This window comes from Octopus bimaculoides, chromosome 5 (assembly GCF_046866305.1).
Source record: "Octopus bimaculoides isolate indiv1 chromosome 5, ASM4686630v1, whole genome shotgun sequence".
Lineage (NCBI taxonomy): Eukaryota > Metazoa > Mollusca > Cephalopoda > Octopoda > Octopodidae > Octopus > Octopus bimaculoides.
Genome location: NC_142932.1, coordinates 89,587,558 through 89,614,939, shown reverse-complemented (window position 1 = coordinate 89,614,939; position 27,382 = coordinate 89,587,558). Strand labels below are relative to the sequence as shown.

The following is a 27,382-nucleotide window of genomic DNA, read 5'->3' as shown; positions in this document are numbered from 1 at the left end:
TGGGAACCTTCTACAATCTTTACAATTTAAGGTTCATATAGGTTATTAAAGAGAGGACTGAACCTAAACATCATAATGTAAAAACAAAAAAAATGATAATAAGGGAAACAGGTATGACATTCAAATATTTAATTCAAAACAGATTTTAAAATCAAAACGATATTAAAACTACATTATTTTTCGTATTAGTTCCAATCATTTATGGAACTATCAAAAGATAAATAGCTATTTTGAAGGATGATAATCTATAAAAATGAAGAAATTTATAGATAACTTTCTGATCAGAAGAATTTTTTCGTAATAATTTCTTCTTTAAGCACAAAACCAATTCTTGACAGATATAGGAGACAGTGGAATCCCTACAGGTATTAATCCATAATGATAAGGATTTCTAACTTTAGCATCAGGATTTGAGCTCATAATATGAAGAGGTGTCAGTTATAACTATTTTTTGATTGATTCTGCTATCTGCTGCCATTAGCCCATTTTTGGTGATCAATTTAGTAAATGATCATCATTATTATTATTATTATTATTTACTCCTCTAAATAATGAAAGGAATGAGCTTATTTTACTTGATTTAATTTCAAAGTTAATTCCATTATTATTACTATTATTATTATTATTAATGTTATTATTATTATCGTTGTTGTGTCACTGATTAGTGGGTATTTGGATTGTTTTCTCCCTTACAGGCCCTCTTTTAATCAAAGTTACACTTTTAAATGCTAATATATGAAAAGGCATGGCATGTCGGGGGGTGGGGGTGTCAAACCTCTTAAATGAATATGTTAAAGCTTATGATTATATATATATAGTCCTTGACCATCTCTGATCAAGTAGGCCTACAATCAAAAATGTTCCATTCATCACCATCCTGTAATTCATTTTTCAAGTATATGTTATTCAATGTATCCTTAAGTTAATAACTTTATTGGGAAGAGTTTTGACTGCTATTTCTAGCAGGTCAAACAGCTATGTTGAAGTTCTTTGTTGTTGTTGTTTGTTTGTTTCTAGATCAACCCTTATCCAATAAGCCTATGACTAAAGATATTCAAACTGTGATCGTGCCATCTTGGTTTAAGATGTAATCTACAGTTTGGATTCTGTTGTTACTTCAATGAATGAGGGTTCAGCAAGGCAGAGCTGCACTGTGTTCTTACTTTGTTGTTTTGTTGTGTCACTTGGCTTCTGAAGAAGAGTGATGCTGGTATCCTGGTTTGCTGAATAATCTGCACAATGAATATCAAGATCAGAGCTTATTGACCCATAGCTATCAAGCCAATGTGATGAAAAATGGTGTAGACCCAAAGTGTCGATACTGCAACAATGGGATAGAAACAGTTGACCACCTAATCTCTGGATGTAAGGTTTTAGCACTTGTAGAGTACAAATCAAGACATGACAGAGTTGACCAATATCTACATTGGATGTGTCGGCATTATAAAATCAAAACTGCTGACAAATGGTACAAGCACCAACCTAAGGTTGTAACTGAGGGAGAAAATGTAACTATTCTTTGGGACTTCCAAGTATGTACAGACTGAACCATCAAGACAAATAAACCAGATATATTATTGTGAAAGACAAAACAATAAAGTTTGTTTATTGATTGACATGACCATACTCTGTGATCATAATATCTCGGCAAAAGAATTTGATAAGCTCAGAAAACATAAAGATTCGCTAATCGAAATCAAAAAGATGTGGCATCTCAAGATGGTTACAATACCAGTGATTGTAAGAGCACTTGGAATGATCAAAAAAGGAATTGAAAATTATTTAAGAATGACTCCTGGCTTAACATGCATGCAGGAAATGTAAAAGATTGTCTTAACTGGTACGTCATATGTATTGAGAAGAGCATTATCGCTGTGAATTCCCCCCCCCCTATTTTATCTGTTTACTTTTCTATATTTTTTCCCCTTTTTCTCTCTGTCTTCCTCCTTTTCTCTATCACATTACTCTGTAAATGAACAATCTAGTGTGTTTGTTTTAATGGCCTACCAATGTACACAGTACATTTCTCTGCCCTAGGTGTCAGGAAGACACTTGGCAAGAAATGGAAACAGCATTGGAAGAAGATGCTAATGAAAATAATAATAATAATAATAATAATAATAATGTTTAATACAGGCACAAGACCATGAATTTGTGGTGAAAGGTGATATAAATTAAATTAACCCCTGTATTATATTGGCCCTAAGAAAATGAAAAGCAAAGTGAACTCTTGGGATATTAGAAATCAAAATTTGAACGGATATAACTCAATACTTGATTTACAGACATTCCAATTGAACATCAACTGTATCACTCTCACCAGTCTCAGAAGTATTTTGGTTAGTAACCTAATTAAAAATTCTAATAATAATGATGATTTCTAATATAGGCATAAAGCTTCAAATTCTGGAGAATACAGTATTTAGTTCATCAATTCAAAGACAATGAAAAGCAGCATCAATTTTTGAAAAATGAAAAGCAAAGTTAATGCACAGAAGAATGAAAGACAAAGTTGATCTTAGTGAGATTTGAACTCAGAATGCAAACAGATGTGACTAAGTACTATGACGTATTTTTATTTTGTGCTATACTAATTATTCCAGTCCACTGCTCTAGACCTAAGCTAACATTCTTTAATAAATGTACTTAGCTGACACTCAAATGGTGATGGTCACTAACAGGGTGGTGATGCTATCCAAAGACGTTTATTGCGATAAATCATAAAAATACAAGAAGTATTTAGATAACAGGAATGTATGTTGGTTTTTATCCCACTCAATTCACCTGTACCAAATAATAGCTTCATTGCTTTTAGGATATTAATCATCAACACCATCATTAACATTATCATTAAGAAGGGTAATGGCCGTAAGATTAAACTGCAGGCTACTGTTCACATGACTCTAAATTTAGATCTTATTACAGTTATTGTGCTACTTTTCCTGGGTAAGAGCGTCAACATTGCTTCATTTTGGCTGACCCAGCAGCAAAAATAGGCACTACTCACTCCCTAGTTTAGGGCCCAATGGTTAGTGGTAGGATAGGTATCCAGCTGTAACAAATAAATCCTCCTACCCATGTATGGAAAAACGAATATACAAAAGTAAAATAAAATAAAAATCATTATAAATATCATTAGGAACATAGCAGAAATACTATACGAGTACCAGACAAAATGCATTGCAGTATTCAGTTTCACTGTTTGCTGCTGTGAGTTCAAATCCTGTTGTGATTGATTTTGCCTTTCACACTTCTGTGGTGGTATGGGATAAATGGTAAAATCGTACCTGAATCAATAAACTATATATTTATCCTACAAAAATTATCCCTGTAAAAAATGTTTGCTTTTTCTCCACATGGGATCAATAAGCATCAGTAATACACTGTGTATATACTAAACTCCTCCCCATTAAAAATCTGTGATATTATGCCTCTCTTCTATAAATCTTTATTATTATTGTCTCTATAATGCTTCTTTGATTTTTTAAAATTTAATTACATGTTCAAGTCAACATTTCCTGTTATTCTTCTTGATATCATAACACAAACATCAATCAACAAATTGAAGACAGTTCAATAGGTTATACATACTCTCTTGTTAAAATGTTCTTAATCTAGTCAAATGAATTTATATTGATATTTTTATTGCATTTATAAAGTGCAATGTGCATTGTGAAACAAAGCTGCCTTTCTCAAAGTTGTAAGAGAAGTAATGAAGTGATTTTAGCTGGAAGTATTAATTTTCTGGGAAATTACAGTTAAAACTAATAAATAGATAAAAATGAGATTTGAAGCCAATTGTGTAGCTAGGACAAATAACCATTAAATGAAACCAAATATATAACCGGTATTTATTTTATTTTACTTCAGAAAGATAAAATCTCTTCTTGCTACTGTCTATGCACAGTATTACTGTAATCCTCACAATAACAATTATTATGGTGATAAAGAATAGATGGCAGGTTTGTTAGAGCACTGAGTTAAATGTCCAACATCCTGCCAAACTTACCGTCTATTCTTTATCACTACTCTCTATCAATAATAACAACTATTTTTAACACTAGCACAAGTGTTTTAGAACTGGGACAGATGAAAGGCAAAGTCAACTTGGGAGGGTGAGCGAACTCAGAATGCAAAGGGATTGAAGCAAACACCACAAAGCATTTTGTCTGTCATTAACTAATTCTTGAGCAGTAGACTTAATCCATTGCTCAGTTTAACACCACCATCTGACCCTTTTCTGCCTTTAGTGGAATCAACTCTGTTATAAGCATTCAAATGAAGTTGTAAGTCTAAGGTTAACCCAAGAGTCAGGGTTAAAAAATAAACTTTACCTCCCATGACCTTACTGTAATATGAATAAGTCTCCTTTATTCAAGGTCATAAATTTATAAGAAAGACATCTATTTGTATACATGACCAATACCTCATTTATCATTTTTAGAAAATGAAAAGCAAACTAATTAACTGATTTAATGTTGAAGTAAACTATTCAAGCAGAAACTCATTTAAGTTTTCCTTCAAATCTGTATTGGTACTTTAATTGAAATATTTGAATGTTAAGAAAAATTTTATAAAATAGATTCAATATATTTTTATAAAATTCTGGAATATTGAGTGATGTGCATGATTGTAAATGAGAGAGTAGGTTGCTATGAAAGGCCTCAGTCAATGTATGCAAGAGAAACAATTTTCTTGTCTTGCTCATTATGCATTGTGAATAGTCTGCTGGATGCCAAATATATATAGACAACAAATTTTCCCAAAGGTAAAAGAATACCAAGAACAATATGGAAAGAAGTGGAATGACAAGATGTTGGACATCTCACAGACGATAGAGGACTGAGGAGATGGCTGTATGCAGCACTGCCAACCCAGCCACCCAATTCCCTCAACATGAAAAAAAAAAAAAAATCACCATCAACATACATTCTGCACAACTATCAGCAAATAATATAACACAACCACACAACACATACACTATCCAACATTAAAACACATAACTCACACAACACAAATAAAACACTCACTACTGAAGAAACTATCAACACTCACATTATTCATATAACACACAACAACAGATGCAAAACACTAAAGTAACACCAAAACAACAAATAATAATAAAAAAACAAGAAATAACAGATGTAGCACAGTTCTATATTTAAGAGATGAGGAATTATGTACATTATTTACATTTGATGGATATTTGTCTTCATTTTGTTTGTTGTTAACACCTAATGTTTCGGCTGATATACCCTCCAGCATTCATCAGGTGTCTTGGGGAAATTTCGAACCTGGGTTCTCATTCCTAAGGTATTTTTCGATGTTATCATTATTATTATTCAGGTCACTGCCTGGAATCGAACTCAGAATCTTGGGGTTAGTAGCCCGTGCTCTTAACCACGGGCATATGGCATAGTGGTTAAGAGGGCAAGCTACTAACCCCAAGATTCCGAGTTTGATTCCAGGCAGTGACCTGAATAATAATAATAATAATAATAATAATAATAATAATAATAATAATAATAATGATAACATTGAAAAATACCCAAGGAATGAGAACCCAGGTTCGAAATTTCCCCAAGACACCTGATGAAGGCTGGAGGGTATATCAGCTGAAACATTGTGTTAACAACAAACAAGATGAGGACAAATATTCATCAAATGTAAATAATGAACAGATGTAGCATACATCTACACCCCCAACAGACACTACTGCTCACATGTCTCTTCAGGGACATGGTGTATACCTTGTGCTATTTGTGATTAGATGATGATGATGATGATGATAGTAGTGGTGGTGATTATAATGATGATGTATTTTTCTCATGACAATAAAAATATTGGTTTCTTTTTGATGTGGAACAAGAACCTTATATTTTAAATTAACTGTAAATATGAAGTGTAACAGTCATGCATTTCCTCAAGGCAACTGAAGTAAATATAAGTAAAATTAAATGGCTTCAACTAAGAATAGAAAATACATTGATGTCTTAGCTTGCCAAGAGAAAGATTATCTTTTACTTCAAAGTCACTCACCACTAAACACAGTTAAAATTCTCATAAATACCACAAAGGAATAAAAATTGCTTGTGCCATATTTCAGACAAATCCCTTTTATGGCTTCTTTTAATTTCAGGCAAGTCCCAGAGTCAAATATTTGATTTTTACCCTTTCACTTTAGATTAAGGGGTACACAGTTTTAGTCAAATATATACAAGAATGAATCCATGAATGTGTATATACAAACACACACACACACACACACACACACACACACACACACAGAACTTTAATAAAAAGACCCAACAAGTAAAAACATCTACGTTGAATGAGAAAAATAAAGCTTTTGTATTAACTATTTTAACATGTCATATTTTTTTAACCCTGATATATGTAACTCAAGCAAAATGTGTGACCTGGTCCTGTGGTCAGCACTATTTGGGTTATTTTGGTTATACATTGCACAATTTAATTGTTGCCCTTCATGTGAAAAAGAAAATCCCAAAAAACCAACTATAACAAAACAGATAAACAAGAAATATTATAAAAACAAAACAAAACAAGTTAAAGGTGTTAATAAATGTCAAGAGATGTGTGAATAATGCATAAACATGGATATCTGAATATGATTATATGTTGTAGAGAAACATGGATTCAAATGTTTTGAGACAAAGTTATTCTTGAAAGGAAAAAGTATTTGAATTTATGGAAGTTTCTGAACTTAATTCTGCTAATGCAGACCATAACTATTTCCCTCACACACCACTAGTTTTCTGATAACAAGACTAAAACATAACTAATCAAATAAGTTTTGACTTCTAAAGTATAATTTGAGAGAACCCAAATATCGAGGTATAGTGTAGTACTAGTGGGAAGTTGAAGAAAAGGAAAGAAAAAATATTTCCTTTCCATACAAAAGATTTTATTTCCTATTGTATCATAAATACTTGATTTTTCTAAGAGAAATAGAGAGTGTGTGCGCACGCGCGGACACACATTCCACATTCATTCCTGAATTCTTTAGAATTTTACTTTAGAATAGGATATATATTTAATATTGATATTTTCTAGTAGCATGGGATTTATACTTTGACATTTGGCAAGACAAGATTCAATTCAAACACTGACTAGTCAACAAACACAATATATATACACACATACACACACACACACATCAGAGCTAACCCAGAGGGGTGTGTGTGTAAAGTTACACAACACTGACAATGAAAAGAAAGGAAATGGAATATGGATTTTAAATATAATTGGTTTCACTGCTTAATCACATTATTTAAACCCAACTAAGGTCAATGAGGATAGTATGACCAGTTGTCCAACATCTCTCCTCTTCCCAGAACTACATACTTTTACAACCTCCTGCTACCCATGTTTCCCTCTCAACCTCAAATCTCCAGAAGTTCAAGCCAAACATATTCAACACATCCAGTATCTCTGTCTCCCAGATTTAAGAAAGAACCTTAAGTATTCCCTCTCTTCAAACTTAACAGGTAAAAAAATTCAAAAAGAAAAAAGAAAGAAAAAATCTGCACCAGATAATCAACAGTCATCAAAATTTCAAAATTCAGTGTTTGACTGTTATGGGTTAAAGTACTTCAGAGACTGACCTTGCCTTTCATCATTAGAGTCAATAAAAATTATGTACCAGCAATATACTGCAACCAGCTTTTCAACAAAAGTTGACTTGGTGCATAAATGGAAGATATCTTTATCTGAACCTTGCAACTAATCTTGTATTAAAGCTTCCATATGAGGAACAGCAAGCATTAAGTACAGCAGTTGAGTAACTAATATCCTAGTCTTTGTCCAGAGTTTCAAATCTAGATACAAGCAAGACTGTCTTGCTCAGAAAGTCTAATAAAACTGAAACATCCAAAGTTGTCACCATACTTAATGGAAATTCAAGTTCACTACTCATTATATACTCCCACTCAATTTTATATAAATTTAAATTTCAGAGTCGTTCCCCTTAACTATGACAAGAATTATCATTAATACTAATGGTTTTTCTTTCCATTAAGAACATAAACTAATTTCGCAAAAACTTTTGTCGGTAGACATGCCTCACATAACTATGTTCTTTATGCAGTAAAGATCTTAGGAAGTTTTAGCAAGTCACTAGATTTAAAGTAATTATAATATCATATCCTTACAAATAAAAGCTTATTCGATTTAAGTTTGTTCATATCATTTGAGTAGAAAACAAACATCATTATTAACAACCAACCTTCTCATCATGATGCTTTCAGATTATGAAAATTATAGCTATGTATATAAGAGACCATCATATCATAATATAATACCTGTTCTATGAATACATGTATAATTTATGAATTTACAGACAAGTTAACATATAACATTAAGATGGACAATTTGACAAAGCAAAATTGCACCCACTGAAAACACAAACACACACACACACACACCAGTGTAACACATATATTATAAATACATTTGAGAGAGAGAGAGAAAGAGAAAGAAAGTTTTATGTTACACTAAATACAAGACAAGTCTTTCCTTCCTAGAATTGCAACTCTCAAAGACACCCTTCCTGTGTTTAAATTTACACCAACTAATAATGATGACCTGTAACACTTATTAAACTCAACCAAATTAAACTCAACCGCCCATCCACTACGCTTTAAGAAGATTATTAATATTTTCTTGCACTAAAAATTTGCAATACTTCAAACTAATCTCTACTATCTATCCTATCCTTCCTATCCTACCATCCTCATTGGCTTTAAAGAAAGCCTTAATGGCTTTCAGCATCATTCATGTCATCAGTATCACTGTTTTAGTGCCATTTCTTTTTTCATATTAACATGCAACAGGTGGGTCTGTTGCATAGAATATCACCGATCATCTCATCTGGGAGCTAAAATGTCAAGGTTTGACTTCACCACTGCCTGATTCTTTGTTGGTTTTCCTATGAGTACTTTCAGGCAGTGGAGGCGCAATGGCCCAGTGGTTAGGGCAGGGGACACGCGGCCATAGGATCGCGGTTTCGATTCCCAGACCTGGCGTTGAGTGTTTATTGAGCGAAAACACCTAAAGCTCCATGAGGCTCCGGCAGGGGATGGTGGCGAACCCTGCTGTACCCTTTCACCACAACTTTCTCTCACTCTTTCTTCCTGTTTCTGTTGTGCCTGTAATTCAAAGGGCCAGCTTTGTCACACTGTGTCACGCTGAATATCCCCGAGAACTACGTTAAGGGTACACATGTCTGTGGAGTGCTCAGCCACTTGCACGTTAATTTCACGAGCAGGCTGTTCCATTGATCGGATCAACTGGAACCCTCAACGTTGTAAGCGACGGAGTGCCAACAACAACAACAACTTTCAGGCAATAGAACACAGTACTTTTCACTTAGCTCTCATATCGCCCATTCACATTATGTCCATATTCAAGCAGATATCAGTCTTGCACATACCGGCTTATGTTTTTTGTTGCCCAAACTTCTATTACATTAACCAATTATTCAAATGTAATGCTAGTACAAAATGGAATGATTTCCATTCTGTACCTGCTAGAACATAGACACTTCCTGACAGAATGTAGAGCATGAACTTAGACAAGGCATAAAATCAATATATCTCAACAAATCTATCTCACCAGCCTGAAGGGTCTGCCAAGGTTAAAGACATTACCTTTTCCCTTTGGAGTAAAGCAAGCACACACACACACACACAAGTTCTTTGGTTTGTCCTCCAAATTACAGGCCTGTTGAAGAGAGCTGATCAGAACTATTTGACAACAATAACCCTCTACTGACTGTGATTGATAACAGATTTAAAATGCCAGAGTTTGTTGACAAAGGAAAGCGGGGTCTTTTTGTTTTTTTTCGAAATGTTACAATCCAACAACTTTCTGTAATAGCATCACTTTCAAATAAACTAGTTCGCTCTTCATTTCCTAAGTACACATAAACTAAAAAAAAAAAAGAAAGTTAATAAAGCCACACCTAGAGATGCTCATTATATCAAACAGAATGCAAAGATTGTTAATAACACTTCTTAATAGGTTGGAAATGGGTCAACCATGGTGTGGGGAAAAAAAAAAATGGTTTCTAATAGGTTCAAGGTTAGTAATTTTCAGGAGGAGGTTAGTTGATTACATCAAGCCCTGATCTTTATTACATGGAAAAATGAGAGCATGAAAAGTAATATTCTTAAGATTATAAACCTGGAAATGTTCAGGACAAGTTATTACACCTGTAAAAGTATAGGACAAGCTATTACTTCTAGTAAAATAAAGAATAAGAAACTTTTTACTTAAAATATTGCGGCAAAGAATGCCAGTTCTTCTAATTTATCACTCTTTACAGTTCTCATCTTTTAAATTTATTGTACAAAACTGTTCAGCTAATTTGTAAGTTTGTCTAATGAGTCACTTTTTTCTGTATTTAAGGTAGTAAATTAGCCAAATTCTACTTAAATAAGTATAGTGTTATTTGTAAACAATAATAAAATAAGTTTTAATATTCAAATTTTAATTTTAGCTGCAATATTTTAAGTAAAAAGTTTCTTATTCTTTACTTTACTAGAAGCAATAGCTTGTCCTATACTTTTACAGGTGTAATAACTTGCCCTGTACTTTTCCAGGTTTATAATCTTAAGAATATGACTTCTCATGCTCACATTTTTCCATGTAATCCACGATTTTTCCAGGCATTGCTGTTATAAGATAATTAATAATGTGTCAGTTAATAATTTAAAAATACTGAAAGATAATATTTCAATTTTTCCATGTAAGTGATGATAATATTTCAATTTTTTTCATGTTTAATTTAAATATGTTGTGATTGAATTATTTGATATTACCCATCCACACCAAACTAATGGCAGGGATTTTTACCATGTTGTTGGTTGCACCATGGCTCACCAAAAGTTACAAACAACAAGACCCCCAAAACCATCAGTTCCCAGGCTCACCTTAAGTAACCTAATTTTGCAATATTAGGAGGTCACAGGAATTCATTCAACGAAAATAAAATTTCCAATGATTCTGCCATTGGGGGGCACCTCATTTTTTCTGAACCAAAATAAGGGGTTTGCAGCATGTTAGAAGGTCAGGGTACTTGATTCCACGCAAAAAATCAAATTTTTTTTTCTTAGTGAAAATTGTGCGGGTGTTAATATAGAAATTGACCATAATGTTGTTGTTATTTAGCCTCAAATAAACCCTGATACTGCAAACGTATCATCAAAGACATTCCAGCCTTCAGCAAACCATCTCATTAGGGATAATCTAGGACATTACATACAATGAGTATGTGATTTAGGTAGGGGGATACTTTGGCTGCTATTTTTAGCATGTTGAGCAACCAGGTAAAGGCTCTTTCATTGGTTCGATTGCATGATGAGATCTTTTTACACATATATGTAATATGTATATATATCATTGGCAGAAGTTAGAGAGTAAGTCAAAAGCTGAGAGTTTTGTGTATTGGCACTTATCAAACACGAATTTGTCCATTGTCACTCTGTAACTTCTGACGAAATAACTTCTAAAATATAAAATTTTGTACCGAACTTTTACAAAGAACAGTCATTTATATTTCATATTCCCAGTTTTTCATATTCCATTTTTTCCATTCTCAACACTAAAGAACAATTCGGTTTCATCTTGTACATGTAGTTACTATCTTTCCCAGAGTTGTAAACCAATTTATGTAATGACAAAAGTATGAGTTTACTTGGTGAAAATCAGTATTTTACTGGGTCAGAGTGTTGTTATTGATCCAGGATCAATGTTGGAGAAAATCAATTTCAAGGAGATTGCAGTTGAGAAAAACAGTAAGGCATGCAAGTCATCATCATCATTGTCATTATCACCATTATTGTTTCACAGGATATTCCTCTAGTGAGCTGTTAAGGGGTTGGATGGCTCACCATTTTTATGATAATATGTGATTATATCCTGAGGCCTAACACTTTAAGTTTTGACCATCATTTCTGATGTCTCTTCTTTGTATTGGCCATCTTCTCCCCATTAGTTATTAATATTTTTTTAAGGAAGCATTTCTAAAGCTTTTATGTACCAACTACAAAACATTCCATCAGCTTACATTTCATTTTTTCATTAATAAGAACTTACTGCTTAAACATATTCCAGAAATAAGTTCAGTATTCTAAAAAGAATGTTACTAATATTTCACTATCCTTTTTGATTATTATATAAGCGAAAACACAACCAGTCTATTCTTGCTAGAAATATGATATAGAAATAATCACACAACTGCTATCACTACATGTAATTATAATGATCTGTGCATATGGAATACTGTTCCATAGCTTCTCACAGTCAATGATGAGGATAAAAAAGGAAAATAGACATACAATACATATGCAGAAAGAGTTTCTCAAGTATCCTATGAAATTATTTAGACAACACACCTATAGTTAGTTTACACACTGTAAAATCAGTTTCTATTATGGTTTATATATTTTTTCTCCATGCAAATGATGAAATAAGTGAATATCCTTCCTATTAAATGTGGAAAACAAAATTTTCATTTTGAAAAGGTTACTGTCCTAGTGCTCATGTTATAATAAAGCATCAAGTGTTGCTAGTAAGGAGGGCATTCAGTTAGCATTGTATTGCTGTCCAGCCAAGTTTAGGATGGGCTGGGAGGGGGAAATGCATGTAAAATTAATGACAAGAGAGTATTAATGATGCAAACAGCTGAAGTAAAACCACATTTTAAGAAATAAATGTATTTACTTTTCTTCAGACTTTATCTATATAATTAGTATAATCATATATATTAATTGGAAAAGCATGGAACCCTAATTCTCATCTCTCTCCCTAATTGGAGGATGATTGATACTGGACTGTATCAAAGGTTCACTTTACTAATATTTTATCAAGTCTCCCTAGTCTCCAAGTATGGTATGACAAAAAAAAAAAAAATCAAATAAATGCACAGAAAAACAAAAACAAAAAAAAAACAAACAAAACCAGCAATGTTGTACTGTAAGGAAAGAACTAGAACCTTGAAAAGATTATGATGGTCTCTCTGTTGGCAAAAATTTTCTAAGGGTCTACATCAAGCCTAAAATGTTGGATCTTATCTTTTATATATCTTATTTTACAAAGTTAGTAAATTCAGTATAAAAAAAGTAATAAAATAAAAATGAGAATAAACAACAAACCAATATCAAATCAACAAACATGCCTCTCTGTGTATGCTGGCATAGTGATTCAATCACTAATATTTGGTAAGTTACAAAGAGAATGTACCTTCACTGAAGATAACTCTTGTGTCTGGAGTTATCTTGATGAACTTGTCAGAATGAAAACAATATAGGTCACCAAGAAATAGGTTATTTTTTTTTTTTACACTAGTTTTTTTTAAAAACTTTATATCATGATTTTGTTTAGGCTTTTGGAAGTCCTGATAATAAATATTCTTTCACCTATGTATAATTAAGAGAAGGAGAAATCTGAAGCAGAACTGTCCCATACTCTCTAATACAGACCAGGTTAATATATATCTTCTCACATCACAGCCAGACTTAGGCAGGCAGGGAGGGAGCAAGTCATCTCAGTTTAATGATTTATGATGCTTACTACTTCCAATGTCATGTAAAGGGGATTGTCCTTTTTCTTTTCTTTTCCTTTTTTTTACTAAGTACCCAAAATCTATTGTAATACCAATCTCTTTGATAAAGAGTACATTACATTCCACAGTGTGGTAATGAAGGTGCTAGTAGTGGGGTTGGTGGTATGGTTTTATTTTATTCTCCAATTCCCAAGATAAATATATGGCTTTAGCAATTGTTTGAGACTAATAATGCCTTCCCTCACTTACCATGCACCCCCCCCCCCTACACAGTGGACTGACCAAGAGCTTTGATATGGTTGACACCTCTCACATCACAAATGCCAATTGTTTTTAATAATGTTAGCACTATTGTAGACAAAAGGGATCTCCTCATCTAGCTTTGTGTGCCCTATGGCAGCAGCCACAACTATAGCAGTTGCACTACCATCACCAATTCATATTCAACTAATTCATCTTCACTACCATTATCATCTTCATTACTATAACCACCATCATCATCATTACCACCTGTTCATTAAATACAGCACTTTTGTACTCCATCTACCATGCTAGAAGGGTTTCTCTCTCTCTCCATATATATATATGTGTGTGTGTGTGTGTGTGTGTGTGTGTGTGTGTATTAGAGTGCCACACTAGCACACCAGTACTACTACTACTACTATTACTACCAAAATATGTATGTGTGTACATATAAACACACACACACACAAAAGGCAAATAAAAGAACATAATTAATATAAACATGGTTGCAAAGCATGGCTGTGCAATTGAGAATTTCACTTCTTAACCATGTTTCAGGTTCAATACCACAGCATGGCACATTGAGCAACTGCTTTTTACTACAATGTCAGGTTAAGCAAATACTTTACAAATGTAATTTGGTACATGATGGTAACTGCTATTGTGTGTGTGTGTGTGTGTGTGTGTGTGTGTGTGTGTGGTCCTCTATGGATTTACATAACATTTACTGTCTCGTTAAATTATGCTACACAAATCCCAAAAGAATATTTTTCTCCCTCGTGTTCTGACCACTAACCCTAACCCTCCCCCTTTCTCTCCCTTACTCTGTCTCTCTCAATCTCTCTCTCCCTCCCCCACTTTCGATTACCTCTCGCTTCGCCAGGACTATAAACCTATGCATGCACCCCAATTCCCCTACTCGATCTTAATACCTCTGCCTTACCCTGCTCGTGGTGCAACCGCCCTCCCACCCCTCCACCAGTACCGAAGTTCCTATCCTCTCCCATCCTTTGGTTGTCTCCCCTGAACACTTCTAAAGGTTTCACGCCACCCCCACCCCCACTTAGGGTTTATCTCCTCCTATGTAAGGTAGTGATCATATAGTGCAAAAATATGATAGTGTAGTGTATGCAGGTTGAATTGAAGGCTACTGCTTGTTTATGAATTCTGCCAAATGTGAGCTTTCTTTTCAGGTACATGACACTGCTGTCCCCCATCCCAGGGCCTCATGGGCCCATACCTCCCACACCCTCAGGGTTGGCATTCTCAACGTTGACACACTGAAAGGTAGGTCTGGTGAGATTGTTGAGATGCTGGAACAGAGATGTGTCGATATCTGCTGCCTCCAAGAAGTAAGGTGGAGAGGCAGTTCCACTAGGTTCCTCACAGGCAAAGAACACAGGTGCAAGATTTTCTGGGCAGGGAACACTAACAGTGTCGGGGATGTGAGTATACTTCTTGTGGAGAAATGGGTGGATAAGGTAATCAAGGTAGTCAGAGTATGCGATAGAATACTTAAGATTAGATTAGTTCTTCATCATGGATTAGCAACCATTATCTCGGCCTATGTCCCTCAGCCGGGGCTACCCGATGGACAGAAAGACTGATTTTATGACACCCTCTTGCAGACTACCTTGTTGACGAATGATAGGGACCTTCTCTTTGTGGCTGGTGACTTCAATGGACATGTTGGACAACATACAGGGGGCTTCCATGGCGTACATGGAGGCTATGGTTTTGGTTCCCGCAATGAGGAGGGAACCAGGCTGCTGGAGTTCTGCAATGCAAATGACCTTATGGTTTGCAATACTAACTTCAGGAAACCTGCCAGTCACCTAGTCACCTACAGTTCTGGCAGACACACTAGCCAAATTGACTACATCCTCGCCAGAAAAAGGGAAAGATAGCTGCTTATAAATGCCAAAACCTTCCCAGGCAAAGAATGTACCCCACAACATAGATTAGTAGTTAGCGACCTTAGGATCAGGGCTAAGTGGTTGCCCAGAAAACGACCAGTATGGTGGAGAAGGGACTGGAAGTTTAAAGATTCTGCAAATGGACAGAGATTTAGAGACATATTACTGTCAGGGTGCATACTCGACAGAGTGTAAGTACCTTGAGAGAAGAGTTGAACCTAAGAAGCATCAGTTGTGATGTGCAAGAGAGACGATTGCACTGGTATGGTCATGTGGCGAGAATGGAGGACGATAGCTGTGTGAAAAAGTGCCACACCCTAGCGGTTGAGGGAACCTGTAGAAGAGGTAGACCCAGGAAGACCTGGATGACATGGTGAAGCACGACCTTCGAACATTAGGCCTCACTCAGGAAATGACTAGTGACAAAGACCTTTGGAAATATGCTGAGAAGACCCGGCAAGCCAAGTGAGACCATAATCCGTGGTCTCTGCACCCATGGCAACCTTTCCTTCATTGGACACTAAACTCTGCTTGCGAAGACCTGTTGGAGCAAGTGAAATCGAAATCGTAATTGAACCAAATTCGATGACTGGCACTTGTGCCAGTGGAGTGCTAACAGCACCGTCTGAGTGTGATCATTGCTAGAGCATCTGTCTGGCTTCCATGCCAGTGGCACGTAAATAGCACCATTTGAGCGTGATCGTTACCAGCATCGCCTTACTGGCACTTGTGCCAGTGGCACATGAAGAAACATTCGAGCGAGGTCATTACCAGTGCCACTGGACTGGCTCCTGTGCAGGTGGTACGTAAAAAACACCATTTTGAGCGTGGCCGTTGCCAGTACTGCCTGACTGGCCCTTGTGCCGGTGGCACGTAAAAGCACCCACTACACTCTCGGAGTGGTTGGCGTTAGGAAGGGCATCCAGCTGTAGAAACTCTGCCAGATCAGATTGGAGCTTGGTGCAGCTATCTGGTTCGCCAGTCCTCAGTCAAATCGTCCAACCCATACTAGCATGGAAAGCGGACGTTAAATGATGATGATGATGATGATCAGTCAAAATGAAATCAGTGTTATTTCTCACATCCTCTCAGTGATTTGAAAAATAGATAATGATAAAATAAATACCAAACTGAATTAAGTATTGGGGTATGATTAACAAAAAAAAAAACAGTTCAATGACTGAAACCTGTAAAACACATGAAGTCAGTGCTCCAGCATGGCCATGGACATGATCACTAAATAAAACTATTAAATACTTAAAACGCACACACACCCACATATATATATATATATATATATATATATATATATATATATAAACACACACACACACATACATACATATATATATATATTATATATATATAACACTACACTAAATAAATAGCAAGAGATCATTTATTTTATCTTTCTTCCTGCTTCAAAACAGTTCTATACAATATCAGTTTCAATATAATCCTTTGATGTGTTATCAGTTTAATAATTTATAGTGATGTTGCACCAGCCATATAAGCTGGAACACTCCCAGACAGCATAAACTATCTCCTCCACAGTCTCACAATCAGTCTTTTAAGCCCTATCATATATATATATATATATATATATATATATATATGTATATATATATATATATATGAGAAAATAGTTAGAAATATTGCTGTCACAGAGAGAATAACCTAGTCTTGCCAAGCAACTTCATCTCTTTGATGGAGTCACAGGAGATGGAATCCCCCAAGTCTACCAACAGCTGATTTCTTCCAGAATCAGAAGCAGACAAACAGACAGAAAGTAAAGTAGAACTGATTTGAGCACAGGACTAGTACTTTATTTATCAAGCCCAAAAGGATGGAAGGCAAGGTCAACTTTGATGGAATGAGGTGGGTTTAAACCAGTCTTCTTAACCATGGTAACAATTTTATGGCTACTTTTTCTATAAAAAATCTTTTTTCTCTCCAAAAGAGTATTGAAAACCTTACTCCCATTTGAAACATTAGAATTTCCATCTCATCTTTTTACTCTTGAAGGAAGTGATTTTTGCTGATAGAGACCATCCCAAGGCTCTTTCGGTTCTAATATTTAATTATCAGTAGAGTTTAGTAAATGACCAATTAGTTTATTAACTAGATAATTCATTTGATATTTTCCTCTAAAAAGAAGTTGCAGGTCAGTTTTAAGAGCTAATATTTAATCTTATCTCAGCAAGCAAGTTTCACAACTCAATGGGGGAGTCATAGAGAGGTTGTTTTAAGACTGTGTATCCAGAGAAAATCAGTCTAGTAAATGCTATATTGGATTAGGTGACTGACACTCATTGAAATACTTGAACTAAGAACAACATACTAATATAATATTTGTCATTCATTCAGTGCCATTGCTCTTCATACTTAACTATGGTATATCTTTATGGTTAGCTGGTTGACATGAGATATAGCATGTTAGGAGCTTATAGTTTGTTCTAACTACTGGTTGATTGAATAAAGAGTATAAAACAATGGATAACGTGAACACCTTGTGAAGAGAAAGGTATGTTTCCAAGAGAAAAGAATATTTTTTTAAGAACTATATTTTTTTATAGAAGAAAATGGCTAGAAAATACTGCTGTCACAGAGAGAATAACTTAACCTTGAGGGTCAAGTATCTTTGGGTATAACCACAATATCTAAATTTCAGTTTCATAACATAATTATAACAATCATATTAGAAGACTTTGCACTATATTTTGGTTTATTCTTTTGTAATTATATATAGCTTTGAAATGAGTCACATCTCATTTTAAGGATGAATGGGGTCACCATCTTGGCAATGGCCAGTTTCGTGGAAGGTTGTCATCATAAACCCTTTCATTATTGTATTTATTTTGAGATGCTATGTGTTTCTTTCAATCACTTTAAATATAACAAAGAATTTAGTAAAATAACTTAGTTATCATTCAGCTAGTATTAGGAACATAAATTGTGACTAAGGTTTGGTGGAAGATTTTAATTCAGAACTTATGAAAACAAGAGATTTGTACTCAGAGCCAGAGCCAATTTCAGCCGGGTTGGTAACGAAAGGGTAAGTGGAGACTTTGAAGTGGAATTGTTCCACCAAGAATGAAATCCAAGCCAGGTCACAGATATAGATGAGTAGGAATTTCACACACACTCATTGTCCAACATATTCATGGAAACTTCAAAACATAACAGCTAAGTTAGAACTGTTCTCCTTCAAACACATTCTAACATTAAAACTGTACATGCTTCTCTTGTCATAATCCTTAAGTGAAACAAAACAATATGCTATTTACTTCATTAATGATGTGAGAGAATCTAAGTCTGCACTAACTAGTTCGTTGATAGAAGACACATGGTATTACATACAAAGCTGAGTGTTTCTAAGTATAAACTTTCATCTTTTACAACAAACAATATCTACAAGAGTTTTAAGTTAGTTAGGTTACATCTGGCCTGAATCACTGACAAAATGCAATAGATAGTAGTTGTTAACTACTCAAAATTATTCATACCCACTTGATTCAATTACAACCTTAAATATCATGAATCCATTTGATTTACCTATTCCAGCTGAAACAACAACAATACTATTTTCACTTTCAACAAGATTCACTTTAATCTAAACTCAAATTTAAGTAAGCATTTTCCTCTCAAAGTTGTTTGCAACTGAGCAACTATATATGCATATACATGCATATGTGTACATGTATGTGTATCACATATGTGCTTATGTAAATATACCCATGCATACACATATTTATGCACATTAGTGTCTGCATCCATTTATATATGTATGCAAGTAAATATATGTGTTAATATCTGTGTGTACACACACACAGATATATATATATATATATATATATATATATATATATATATATATATATATATATATATATAATGTATGTATGTGTGTACATATATATGAGTAACCAATAGCTTTTTTTATTTCAACAAATCTAGCATCATTAGCAACAATGTTCTTTCCTACAATATAAACAACTGAGATCCCCACCCACTGACCTTGCAATGCTGTCTGTATATAAACTTCTTATCACAATAGAAGGTGGAGAAGAGAGAGAAAATAGAGGAAATACAACATACTAACCACAACCACCACATTATCAATCCTTTATTATTTCAAGTAACTAGGAGATGAGAAACACATTTACTTTTCTGTTAGTCCCAGTCTTAGATACTAATCTGTACCAAATTCTACTCCTCCTCACCCTTTCACCAATCCACCCACACAATATTTTCCCCTCCATCTTTTCCCCACCTCTTTTGTTTCCTCATCCTCTCATGTGCACTTAAACATAACCTAAATCCTTCAGCCAAAGTAGAGAGGAGGAGGAGAAAGGAGCATCTATGTGGTTGTTTAACCCAAGGCCTTCGTTGATTCCGCAAGACTTATTGACGACTTTCTACATTTGATCAGCCTATCTTTCTTTTATGGTAGGGTGTGTGTGTGTGTGTGTGTGTGTGTGTGTGAGAGAGAGAGAGAGAGAGAGAGAGAGGGGTTAGGGTGTGTGTGCGTGAGGGGTAGGACATAGTGGTTAACCAGTGTTTTTCTTCTTTCCCTTTTAGATATAAAGTGTGACATGAGAGAATTTTGGTAGCTATTTCTAGCAGGCTAAATAACCTTTAAGAAGTTTCCTCATTGGTTTGTTCTTATGTGGTGATTTGGCCTGCTAAAAATGGTAGCTAAATTTTTTTTAAATCTCACTCTAAGGAAAGGAGACATTATATGATGTAATCAGTGCTATATTAACCATTAAGCAAAATAAGCACGTGCTTAGGAGATTAAGGGAAGGAGGGGGCACCATAGAAATGGTAAATAGTTTATAGTACAAAAGAAATCACTTTAAACTTGCTAAAATAATATTTGGGATGCCTTTATCTCTAAGTATAGATGCAGATGTGTTATCTAAGATTAATTTTGATTAAAGACTTGGCAAATCAAAAAAGTAGGAGGAAACTTTTCAAGTATAAATAAAGTGGAAGTATACAAAAATAAACATTATTTTCCCTCTTCCTGTTTTGGTTTGTTTTGAAAAAAAAAAAAAATTATTCTATGGCTTGTTATTGTTTATATTTTGGATTACATAATCTTTTATGGGGGGCACCAAAATCTTTAGGACCTCAATAGGTCTTAATCCAGCCCTGGACATAATACCAGATAATAAGCTGGAGGAAAAAAATAGAGATGGAAAGATAATGTAACATCTTTGATTACTGGTCTACTCAGAACAAAATGTTTGCAGTAGATTCAAAACCATCACTGATGAGCATGCAGTTCAGTACTTCATTCATTTGGTTATTTTTGCCTCCTCTACTCTAACAATATGCAACCAGTCATCATCCAATCCATAAACTAAGACTAATATTTGAAAAAAAAAAAGACAAAATATAAAACATCTATAAAACATTATTTACATTTGACGGATATTTGCCCTCATCATGTTGGTTGTTAACACGTTTCAACTGATATACCCTCCAGCCTTCTTCAGGTGTCTTGGGGAAATTTTGAACCTGGGTTCTCATTTCTAAGGTATTTTTCGATATTCAGGTCACTACTTGGAATCATACTCGGAATCTTATTAGTAGCCCACGCTCTTAACCACTACGCCATATGCCCGTGGGCAATTATGGAGTGAATTTTAGGGTTTATAAATCTAATATTTTTCTATCCTTCCTTAATACCGGTTCCCATATGCTGCTCATATCTATACTCGGTCTGCTTAGGAGGTTGTTGTGTCCTAGCATATGTGCTGCTTCTTTTAGTTTTCGTATTTTCCAATGGTGTTTTCCGTCTATTATTTTAACTTCATCCAACAGTGTGGGGTGGGGGGTCTCCATTTTTCCATACATAATGCCTCATCTCTTAAATATAGAACTGTATTATCTATAAAACAGTTTGTTCAAAATATTTTACTTTCTGCTACAACTGAAACTTAGGTGAAGGACTGGAAAAGAAAGACAGATGTTCACTTACAATGGTTTCAAAATTTTTACTTACTAATCATGTTTATAAAAGCCTTTGCTTTTTTTTTGTTTTTTTTTTTTGAGTTACAAGTAATTTATAGGCAATGGTTACAGTTGATTGGGTTAACTCACAGTATATGACTGTTACTTATTTTATCAACCATGGAGGAATCGAAAAGCAAAGGAGAGCCCGACGGGATCTGTACTTGGACCGTTCAAGTATATGACTGATATTTGTTTCATTATCATAGAAAAGAGAAAACCAGACATCAGTGACCATGATTTGTCTCAGATCACGAAGGGACATAACTCTTCTGATTTTATTATCGTCTTTTGTGCAAGTATCAAGTGACAATTGAATGATATTGCCTCGTATCCTAATTTCTATTAACCTTCTTTTTTTTTTCTCTCTTTAGGCTACATATCCTATTTACAAACCTTCAGAGATCATGACTTGTAGATTGAGAGCAAATATAAATAACAGTGTATCAAATAAACAATGCACAAAGAGAATTCAATCTAGCGTGTGTGTGTGTGTGTGTGTGTGTCATACACACACACACGTACACGTACACAGAGTAATCTAAGTGTTCACGCATGTTTGATTGAGATACAAGTTATATATATTCAACCAACAGGTTAAAATATCATTGGATGGGAGTATTTAATAACGAACAGTAGCAACATTGATGAGAATACAATGTGATTGTACAACCAGATCAATTACACAAAGAAGTTGAGTGATTGTGTGTGTGTGTGTGTGTGTGTGTGGTTGCTTATGTGTATGTGAAGCAGTTGTAAGGGCAGCAAAAATATCCTGTTTGTCATATAATACTTCAACCAAGAATACGTGTGTACGTGTGCATAAATAGATGTAGCTATTCATACGGGTGTGCATTAACATGCACGTGTGAGTATGTGTATGCATGCATGTATGTATTCAGTTATATGTGTATATGTGTGTTTGCATACATATATATATATATATATATATATATATATATATGTGTGTGTGTGTGTGTGTGTGTTTATATATTCAGAAATATATTTCTATATAAATGCATCAGTACATGTTTGTGAACACGTGTTTCTTTATATGTGCAAAGGAATATTAAAGTGTATGTTTGGGACAAAACGAACCTATGATGATGATGATAGACATTAATTTAAGATCGCCTGCTCATTGATAAAATTGCTTCTGATCCACACATACTCACATATTGAAAGTATTAACAAATGATGGGGGGTTTAATAGTGAAGATGTTCTAACATTAGCATTAATTACAGACAGAAGAGGGAAATATATCAGATAATCATGGGAATCAGGTAATTATTACAGCATTTCATTGTTCGTATAAGAGTAAGATAGACATATTTTGGCTAATAAGTTAGCATTACAGTTTCAGAAAAAGGAAGGGAACTTAAAAACAATCAAAATAATATGCATATATATATATATATATATATATATATATACTAGCAGCTAAGCCTGGTTTCACCCGGTCGGTTTGGATGACGTCGCTGTAAAACCTGCTCTGTGTAAGCATTCGACTTCTTTGGGCACACTTACGTTAAAAAACAATTTTAGAATGACTTTTTTCTGTCAAAACGCTAATAATAACTGACCAACAAAAAAAGAAAAAAACCAACCAAGATTCAACCAAATCAAAAAATAAACCCAAATACTAAGCGAACAAAGATGAACCATCCCACTTCCACTGCATGCACACATACACACATTCACATACCCCCTTTTACGTACACACACATATGTTCACACAGAGTTGAAAGGCTGTTTGATTTATTTTCTTCAGTGTACAATTTTCATCATCCCACTACCAGGTATGACATCACCCCTTCCTTCCTTATTCATCTATCACCCCTTCCTTTCTCATTCATAAACACAAGAGTATTATTATAGCAGATTATCTCGGTAACTATGGGAGCTATGAAAAAAATACAAAGCCCAGCAGTACCACCGAATCATTCTACACATCTGTGTAATTTTTCATGCAATTCCACCCAGCCTTTTGACTGTGAATCCCAAGACAAGAAAGAATTGCCCATCTCATGAAACGAAAAAACATATACAGAACTTCATGCAGTTCTCTGGATATGATCAGAAAGATAGGGTTCGAGTATACAGGGGGGTTAGAAAGAAATTAGATAACATTATACGTAATGATACCAGTGGTACCTGCCCTAGATATAGCAACAAAGACTGGAATAGGATACAAAGAACTTGTGACAAAGCAAACAGGGCGAACACGTCTTATAAAACCAACAAATATCAAAGAGTGATGTTTGTAGAGACCACAACCCATGGAGAACTAGCCCATAGATTTAGAAAAGCCCTGAAGGAGTCCAAACTCAACATTAAGATTGTTGAAAAGCCAGGGAACTCCGACAAATCACAACTATGTAGGACATAGGATGTACCCCTTTGAGAATACTGTATGCACCAATGATAACTGCATGGTATGTAGGATTAGCCCTGGCATTAACTGTAGAACTAGGAATGTAGTTTACAGCATAAGATGCATAGAAGGTACTTGTAAAGACATGAATAGATAGAATAGATGTATGTATGTATGTATGTGTGTGTGTGTGTGGAGGGGCATATATGTGTATATGCACATGTGTGTAAGCATGTGGATATGAAAATAAACAGATCAACATACAGACGGATAAGTACATAGGTTATATGAACAGACAAGCATATATATGCAAATGAAGACTGAAACACATGACCATATATACACACACACTTTACTTCACATAAGGACACATATGGAGACACGTGTCGATACATATGGAAATGTACATCCATACATACAAACATGGTACATAGTTGCAAAACACACACACACACACACAGACATGCACACACATGTGCATACATATACAAACACATGCACACGCACACACACACACACATGCATAAAAAATACACAAACACGGGCATGCAAGCACATGAATATGCAGAATACATACATACAAATGCACACATACATACATATGCATACACACACATGCATACATACATATATATATACATGCATGCATGCATGCATAGGCACACGCACACTTACCCACACATGTGCACAAACAAACAAAAAGGAACGCAGTGTAAATAACGGACAGTCAAGACTCTTGAAAAGGTTGCAAGACGCAATGAAAATTTTAGGAAAACAAAAATAAGGAATATATATATATATATATATATATATAGAGAGAGAGAGAGAGAGAGAGAGAGAATAAGTCATCAGAATTTGGGGAAAAAAAATCTTTAAAAAAAACTTTTTTTTTTCCAAAATTCTGACTTATTTTCTCAATATTCAATTTCTGTACATCACACCTAATACTATATATATGTGTGTGTGTGTGTGTGTGTGTGTGTGTGTGTGTGTATAAAATATATCAGACTTCCACCTGGTTTTTCTGCACCTCTCCTACCTACACATGGATTATACTGGACTCTTCCGTTGATGAGAAATCTGCTCCAATACACCATGATGTTTGAACCTTTTGAACTTTTCTGTTCTACTTTTCCCTATTGTCGTTTTTCCTTACTCTGTTTTCTCTCAATCCGCACATTGTTACTTTGCCTCTCTCCCTTTCTTCTCCCTTCCTCTCTGTTTCTTCCTTCTTCCTCCTTCTTTCTCTTGTTTTTATTTTTCTTCTCTCACCTCTTGTATTTTTTCTCCTCACGCCTTTTGAATTTTTTCTCCCCACACCTTTTGAATTTTCCCTCTCCATGTCTTTATTTGCCTTTCTCTCTCCCCCCTTTTTTTCTCCTTTCTTTCTCTTTTATTCTTGTCTTTCAAGCATGCCCAATTACAAACCTTTCCTCCTCCACCTTCACCACTGCCTAAAAAATCACCTTTCCACACTTCTTTTCCACTGCTTTCAACCTTCTATTAACTTCCCTACTAATTTTCAGAAAAACACGCTTCTTTATCCATGTTTGCTTTATCAGTCACTGCCTTCATCCCTGCCTCATCCCTAAAGGTTTCGACCTCCATTTCCACCCCACTCACCACTCTACTTAAACCATCCTACCCACACCCTGTACTACTTCCTATCGCCTTATGCGTACCACCATTCCTTCTAATCTCTCCAAAATATACACCATTGACCGCCTTCTCCCTCTTGCTGTTTCCATCTTCTTCTCCTCTCAGTCGCCTTCCCATGCAAACTTCACTTTACATTACATATTCCATTTAAATCATCTCTTTCATGAATTTCTCGCTCACACTAAACAACGTAAACTTCACTCACTCCTCCATTCCATCACATCCGATGCCACTATCCCAATTCCTCCCCTACCCCTCCCTCCCTAATATGCTCCCCCACCCTCACCAACCCCCACTACCCCTCATCCACTCCCTCCCAGCCTTCCACTACCCCACCACCCTCCCACTTTTGTCCCATCAACCACTTCTCCACTTCAGTCTGTTGTTACCATTCCTCCAGATCTTCCCCTCTCTGACGCGGAGCACTCCCTCCTCAGTAGGGGCCTACGCTTCATACCCCTCACCCCATGCAGTAACGAATTTTGAACTCATGTCAATATCCACAACTTTGTGCGCTGTGTTAGGTTGTGTGCGCTATTCCGCGACACTCCACTTGCATCTAATGACGAGGACTGCTTCACCGACCTGGGCCACTGACTTTCCCAGTGGATGCTAGCTCCTGGCAAGTTCCAAGCAGTCAATCTTTTTGCGGGCATCTGCCAGCACGCTGTGGACTGGTTTGACTTTTCCAGGTGTCCCCGGCATCTGAACATCTTCCCAGCTGAACTCTCAGCCCTTCGAAGTCTCCGATGCCACAAAGACATTATCATAAAACCGGCCGACAAGGGTGGAGCCGTGGTGGTGTGGCACACAGACCTCTACAAGGCCGAAGCTCTCTACTAACTTCAAGATACCTCCTTCTATTGCCCTCTGCCCTCCAACCCCATGCCCAGCTACCAACAGACGGTGTCCTCTGCTATCCATGATCTCATCTCCCCCCACCGCCTCCAATCTCTTGTCCGCACCCCTTGCACCCCCACAATTTACTTCCTCCCCAAAATCCACAAACCTGGTCGCCCCATTATCTCCGCCTGCAACTGCCCCACCAAACTCATCTCTAGATATCTTGACCATGTCCTTGCCCCCCTAGTGGCTTCTCTTCCCTCTCACATCCATGACACCAACCATGCTCTTCATCTGTTCAACTCTTTCTCCTCCCCTCCTGGCCCCTCTAAACTTCTTTTCACTTTTGTCATCAAGAGCCTATACACAGTGATCCCTCACCACAAGGGGCTTCGTGCACTCCAACACTACCTTGACCTTCGACCCAACCCCCAACCTGACACATCCACCCTTCTTCGTCTGGCTGAACTTGTTTACTCCTTTAACTGCTTCTCGTTTGCAGGTGATTTTTACCAGCAGATCTCGGGAGTAAGCCATGGGAACAATAATGGGCCCCAACTATGCGAACCTGTTTGTTGGCTATGTCGAGGCCCAAATATTCACAAGTTTCACTGGTCCCACTCCCAAACTATATGGTCGTTATATTGATGACTGTATCAGTGCGACCTCGCTCTTCCGTGAACAACTAGACTCCTTCCTCTCTTTTGTCAAATCTTTCCATCCTGCTGTCCACTTCTCCT

At 35.7% G+C, this 27,382-nt stretch overlaps 1 protein-coding gene across 48 annotated transcripts in view; it reads right to left on the bottom strand.

Moving 5' to 3' along the window:
• Positions 1 to 27,382, bottom strand: part of LOC106869124 (sorbin and SH3 domain-containing protein 1) — a 487,488-nt gene that overhangs the window by 74,147 nt on the left and 385,959 nt on the right. The gene's annotated exons all lie outside the window — the stretch shown is intronic.